Source organism: Colobus angolensis, unplaced genomic scaffold (assembly GCF_000951035.1).
Source record: "Colobus angolensis palliatus isolate OR3802 unplaced genomic scaffold, Cang.pa_1.0 Scaffold78, whole genome shotgun sequence".
In the NCBI taxonomy this organism is placed as follows: domain Eukaryota; kingdom Metazoa; phylum Chordata; class Mammalia; order Primates; family Cercopithecidae; genus Colobus; species Colobus angolensis.
The window spans coordinates 7,055,576-7,062,483 of record NW_012121598.1 but is presented as its reverse complement, the minus strand read 5'-3'; the positions used below and the strand labels follow the sequence as shown (position 1 = coordinate 7,062,483).

The window sequence follows — 6,908 nt, the reverse complement described above, 5'->3', positions numbered from 1 at the left end:
CTGGGATTACAGGCTTGAGCCACCGCGCCCGGCCTAACTATCTCATGGGATTGATATGTTAATTTGTTAAATGAGGATAACATATACACATCACTTAGAATAGTACCTAACACAGAGCACGTGATCAATAGTCAATACTATCTTCATTAAATATTATCTTCATTTTTAAGGAACACTTCATTAGTTCATGTTAAGTAAATAAGATATTATTCATACTATACTCTGATCCACATAATATAAGCAATTAATTGCAGAGATTGAGAGAGTTGGAAACTAAAGAGAATATAGAAGAGTGGGAGATTGATGTACACAAAGAAAACAATAGAAGAGAGGTGCTAGCCACCACTTTGCCCACACTTCTATCAACATTTATCTCACCAGACCGTAATCAGTTGCGTAAATATCTATCTCCACCAGAGATTGTGAGCACTTTGAGGGCAAGGACCTACTTTTACATTATCAGCCCCTAATATAATGCCTGCAACATGACAGACACTAAATTAACATAAAATAAAGTAATATAAGGGGACTCAGTAAGCATTGAGATCAATGATGTGACTACTTAGTTTTATCATATCCTAATGGGGCTGGGAGCAGAGTCAGTAAAGTTGTACTGTATTGTCACTCTTTGATTATCAATATTCTACTCCCCTATTCTTTCTGAACTGGGAAACAAATTTCAAAAAGCAATGTTTAAAAAATATTTAATCTGCTATAAAATTAGAAAATTTCCAAATGATAACATAAATTTTAGTAATTCATTTTAAGTATTACAAATATTGCTCACCAGAAAAATTAGCCAGGTGCGGTGGTGTACAAATTGTAGTCCCAGCTACTTGGGAGCCTGAGGCAGGAGGATCGTTTGAACTCAGGAGTTCAAGGCTGCAGTGAGCTATGATCACACCTGTACTCTAGCCTGGATGACAGAGCGAAAGCCTGTCTCGAAAAAAAAAAATTGTTCTGAATTGACTATTATACTTAAAAGTTAATCCTAATGATCAAATGGCCAGTCATAGGAATAAACAGACACTAAATCAGAGAAGACTGAGTGCGGTGGCTCGCATCGGTAATCCCAGCAATATGGGAGGCCGAGGCGGAAGGATTGCTTGAGCCCAGGAGTTTGAGACCCGCCTGGGCAACATAAAGAGACCCCATCTCTATGAAAAAATACAAAAAAAATTAGCCAGGCATGGTGGCATGTACCTATAGTTCCAGCTACTTGGGGAGGCTAAGGTGGGAGGATTGTTTGAGCCTGGGAGGTGGAGGTTGCAGGGAGCTATGATCACACCTGCACTCCAGCCTACGCAATAGAGTGAGACCCAGTCTCAAAAACAAAACAAAATGGAAAAAAAAAAGAGAGAGAGAATTACACCTATTTCTTAGCTGTCAATCTGCCAGATGCAGGGAACATACCAAAAAAGAGAAGGTATGGTCACTTCCTTCTGACATCAAAATAAGCATGTTTTGAGATGAACAACCCCAAACCTCCTTGTGTGTGGGAACCCACTCCTTACTCCAGTCCCTGTGAAATATGCAGCCAAAGCAACAACATAACAATGTCCCGTTTTTCACAGCTGTTTGGTACAGGGGTCACCACCCTCAATCTAACCAGAATGGACCAAATTCAGTTCTTCTCCAGGAATCTGGAAAGCTGGGAGACAAAACTCAAGAGACATAAGGTATCACCAAGTCTGGAGGCACTACCACAACAAGCCAGTCACCTTGAAGCTGAAGCTAAGGGGGAAAGCACAGGTGGTCAGTCTGTACGGAAGAGAATGAAGCAGGGCTGGGGCTAGAGGGAAGAAAGAAAGGAGAGGCACCTGCCTCAGGCACAAGACTTAACAGGGTACAAAAAAGCTCAGCAATCAAGATAAATTACATAGTAACACATACTACTTTTTTAAAATCAAAATTAACGTCGAAAATGGAGCAGAAGCACAGGAAGAAGCCCAAGAGAGCCCTACAAGCAGAGAGAGGACAGAGACTTTCAAAGTGTCTGCTCTGGGTTCCAGCTGTAGGTCATTTCAGGGACCTCAGCGGCCTTACTTATAGTAACGCAATACAACTCTCAGCTCTGCCATCATACCATCTAGCAAGCTAGCTTAAGTGGGTTTGTGTTCCCTGAGACCTAAACACCTTGACTAATATACTCTATTTGGGAAAATGAGACATGCACATAAAGTGCTTTTTTTTTTTTTCAAGAAAATATATAATTAACTGCCAAAAGAATGGTACTGGCTATTAGTGTACAGAAATTCAGAGATCACTGTGGGTGGTCAGGGAGGGACAGAATTAGCTAGACAGAGGGGGGTGGAGAAGTATATACTAAGCAAAGAGATCAAAGCACAGGCTGAAAAAGGTTGGGATTGGGAAGGAAGCCAGGGCAAGTAGTAGTAAAGGGAAAGGAGCGATCTTCACACACCCTGTGTTACACAGAAGTAAGTACGCCTCCATGCTCTTCCGCCTGCAGCCCTTACATCACACGGTTCATTACACAGGAAATGTCCTTTTGCACTCTTTCTCATGTTCAAATCCTTTCACATCTTTCAGGGACCAGTTCAAATAACATTTCTGCAGAGGCTCCCCTTGTGTGCTAGACCAGATTCAGGCAGTGGGAGAAGAAAAGAGGAAACAGTTTCTTCTGAGGTAGGAGGGAAGGTTAAGGGGCTTAAAGCAGTGCCAGCTATTCTCTGGTGGAGGGCACACTATATCACTTGGAATGTTGGCCAATGTCTAAGGAAAGCAGAAAGTGAGATGACTTGACAAGGAATAATAATGGGGGTTCAAGAAAAGTGGCAGAGGAAAGGCAAGCATAGAGGGTGTGCTGAAGACTAACAGAAGAGCCCACCTGCACCAAAGGCCTTGCAGAGGTGAAATCCTACACATCTCCCTTGGTCCATTTCTGTGTAGGGTTCTGTAATTTTTCTCCAAAAAACTAAATCTTAGGGACAACAGCAGAAACAAAAGGGGTGGGGTGGGCGTGACTTTGAAATCATCACATATTTATTGGCATTTCCAGTGAAATCAGACCCCCAACTCAGCCGGTCTAGCACTCAAGTGGGCATATTAAAGATGAAAATCCAAAAAAAGAACAGTTCTCTAAGAGTACTAACCTGTGTTAATTACAGCCTACCATGAATGAAAATAAATCTTCGGGTTGTATCATATCTTGTCATGTTTGCGTCAGGGCAAGGGCTGCCTGAATATAAGCCAGACTTATATACATTTGAGGGGCTTCCTCTTTCTTTACTGGTATGCATATCAAGGGAATATTCCTTAACTCATCAAAGTTACACCATCACACCCAGGGAATGAAAATATTTTGTTGGTTGTAATTTTCCACATGGATGGAAATCCCCTACTGTGTAAGTATTACTAATAATATCCTGCTCAAAAGAATTGCTATGCTACGGTTAAGGAAATACAACAATCTTCTTACCTAAAAGTCTCTCTATATATATCAAATAATATACATGTATCAGATAATTGCTACTGGTTGTATTCATAAAAACTTTACTGAAAGCTCTAGGAAGTGTTTTTAAACATCGCGAGCCTATACTTTAATAAATTCAACTTGCCACCACACTCCCATTCACTCTAACACACCCAGCCCTCATTTTCTTCCAGTTTACCATATTTTTATCCACTTTCTCACAGACACTTCAGGAACTGTGTTCACTTGTATGTACTTATCATGATGTTCATGCTTAGTTATGTCCAGATATGAAACTGTTTATTTGCAGCGGGTTATCATCGCTATATATGTTACCTTAGTCTCTAAGTTTGTCTTAGTGTGTTTGTGTTTCTTCCTTAGTGAGTGGGTTCAGGCGTTGAACATATATACCCGAGGGAGTGGATATCTTTATTGCTCAAAAAGGGTGCACAACTGAGGAGGAACCTTTGACTGTATTTCAGTATTTTTCTTTTCTTTTCTTTTCTTTTTTTTTTTTGAGATGGAGTCTTGCTCTGTCACCAGGTTGGAGTGCAGTGGTGTGATCCTGGATCACTATAACCTCCACCTCCTGGGTTCAAGCAATTCTCCTGCCTCAGCCTCCCACTGTGCCAACATGCCTGGCTAATTTTTGTATTTTTAGTAGAGATGAAGTTTCACCATGTTGGCCAGGATGGTCTCAATCTCCTGACCTCGTGATCCACCCGCTTCAGATTCCCAAAGTGCTGGGATTATAGGCGTGAAAACGAACTCTTGAGAGTAGTATAAGGGTGAAAGAAGCCAGTCACAAAATATAGCATATTATATGATTCCATTTATATGAGACATCCAGAATAGACAAATCTTGAGAGTAGATTAGTGGTTGCCTAGGGCTGGGCGGGGGAGACAAGGCGGGAATTGGGAGGAAGTAGGTGGCAACTGCTAATGGTAAGGGGTTTATTTTTGGTGTGATGAAAATGTTCCAAAATGGTGGCGATGGTTCTACAATTCTGAATGTACCAAAATCCACTGAATTGTATACTTTAAATGGGTGAACTGTATGGTGTGTTAAATATATCTCACTAAAGCTGTTATATATTAGAGAAAGGGGGAAGGAATGAATAAGGAAACCAAAGTTGTCCTGCATTTCCACAGAAGGGTAATCCTGTCTTTGAAAATCTTAGCTTTTTTCTGCTTCTATTTTAGTTAAGCTTTAGGATTCAAGACTCGTCACTAGTAAGTCCCCAGGTGTCTTTTCTCCATCTCTAATATTTGTCTTTACTAAACAAGGGTGATCTACCTAAGGGAGACAGCATTCACTAGTTACAACTCAATCTCTGAACAAAAAACAACATGCACACTATGATTACAATCATATAAAAATATGTATGTGCATGAATAAGGCCTGGAAAAAAATGAGGAAAAGTAAAAATAGCTACATAAGAATAATGAGGTTGGGGTGACATTCTTTTTAAAATAATGTTATCAATGTATTGTATTATCAGCAAATAAACTTAGAAAAGAAATAACCAAACTGTCTCCCTAAAAATTGTTCCAAGGCAAATTCAGGAATTGCGTCATGAAGGATTGGAATAGACAATGGAGTAGAAACATGGAAACTAAGGCTGTGTGTGGTGGCTCACGCCTGTAATCCCAGCACTTTGGGAAGCCAAGGTGAGCAGATTGCTTGAGCTCAGGAGTTCAAGGACAGCCTGGGAAACATGATGAAACTCCATCTCTACTAAACATACAAAAATTAGCCATGTGTGGTAGTACATGCCTGTAGTCCCAGCTATTAATACTTTGGAGGCCGAGGCTGAAGGACTGCTTGAGTCCAGGAGGTCGAGGCTGCAGTGAGCCGAGATCACACTACTGCACTCCAAACTGGGTGACAAACTGAGACCTTGTCTCAAAACAAAACAAAACAGAAAAAGATGGAAATTAAAACACATGGCTTATATATATTTTCATCTATTTAGATCAAGCCAATAAACAAGAAAATACTAAGCTCCCTATAGCTTGCTATGTTCGAGTCCTAGGTGATCTCTCCAGGCTTACATCTCCTTCATTCTAAACATCTGCCTATTTTATAAGGAACATGCAATTGCTCCTAAAATGGGTTGTCTCCGTTAATTCAACCCACAGAAAAGCCATTTAAAATTCAAATTCATACTTAACATTCTTCCATCAGGAAATATATGGTAACTAGCCCTGGATCAATCTCAGTCAAGTCCCAATCTGGAAGAGGAGCATAAAAATTTTATTTTTAAGATCAGGGTCCATGCTTAAGAAACTGATAATATAAGCACAACTAAAATGCAAAGTAGCTCAGTTGATGAGCTAAGATGCCAACTCAATCTAATGGAGAAAAACAAACAAAAAAGAGGTTTGTTTTGTTTTGTCTTGAGACAGGGTCTTACTCTGTCACTCAAGCTGGAGTGCAGTGGCACGATAACAGCTCACTGCAGCCTCCACCTCCCTCAGATGATCTGCCTGCCTCAGCCCCCAGGCAGCTGGGACTATAGGTGCATGCCAGTACTCCTGGCTAATTTTTGTATTTTTAGTAGAAATGCGGTTTTGTCATGTTGCCCAGGCTGGTCTCAAACTCCTAGGCTCAAATGATCTGCCTGCCTTGGTCTCCCAAAGTGCTGGGATTATAGGTGTGAGCCACCACTCCTGGCCAAGAAAGGAAAGTTTTTCTTAAACCTATGTTTAAAGCTTTCTTAAACCTATGTTGCTGGAACAACTGGATATCCAGGGGGAAAATGAAGCCAAACCCCTATCTTATATCATAACACAATAATAATTACTTTGAGATCAATCACAGACCCAAATGAAAAACTTAGAAAAATAAAGCTTCTAGAAGAAAAAGCTTTCTTCGCAATCCTGGGCACAGGTAAAAATTTATTGGTCAGGACAAAAAACACTAGCCATAATACAAAAAATTGATAAAACAGACTATAAAAATTAAAAATTTCTGCTCATCACAATATTATTGAGAAAGTAGACAAGGGACTGTGTAAAAAAAAATGCCAACACATCTATCTACATACGTGACAAAGAACTTGTACCTTGAATATATAAAGAGCTCCTACAAACAATAAAAAGATGAATGACCCAATGAAAGACTAGGTAAGACTTGAACAAACAATTCACAAAAAAAGATACTGCATAGCCAATTAACATATGATAAAGCACTCAACATTCTTAATCATCAGAAAAATGTAAATTAAAACCATAATGAGGTACAACCATACATCCTGTACTGTGACTAACATTGAAAAGGCTGACAACACTAAACATTGGCAACACTAAAAATATGGAGCAAGTAGAACTCCTGTGTATAAATCACTTTAGAGAGCTGTTTGGCAGATTTTTAATAAAGGTAAACATACATACACCGTATGACTCAGTAACTCCACTCCTAGGTATTTATCAAGAAACTTGTAGGCCAGGTGCGGTGGCTCACGCCTGTAAT

At 39.9% G+C, this 6,908-nt stretch overlaps 1 protein-coding gene across 1 annotated transcript in view; it reads right to left on the bottom strand.

The window, feature by feature from the left end:
* The window catches only part of TMOD3 (tropomodulin 3 (ubiquitous)), an 88,525-nt gene that overhangs the window by 76,905 nt on the left and 4,712 nt on the right, over positions 1 to 6,908 (bottom strand). Inside the window, exon 2 of the mRNA XM_011928627.1 lies at positions 5,604 to 5,668. The gene's annotated coding sequence lies outside the window, so the exon portion shown is untranslated. The remainder of the gene's footprint in view (positions 1 to 5,603; positions 5,669 to 6,908) is intronic.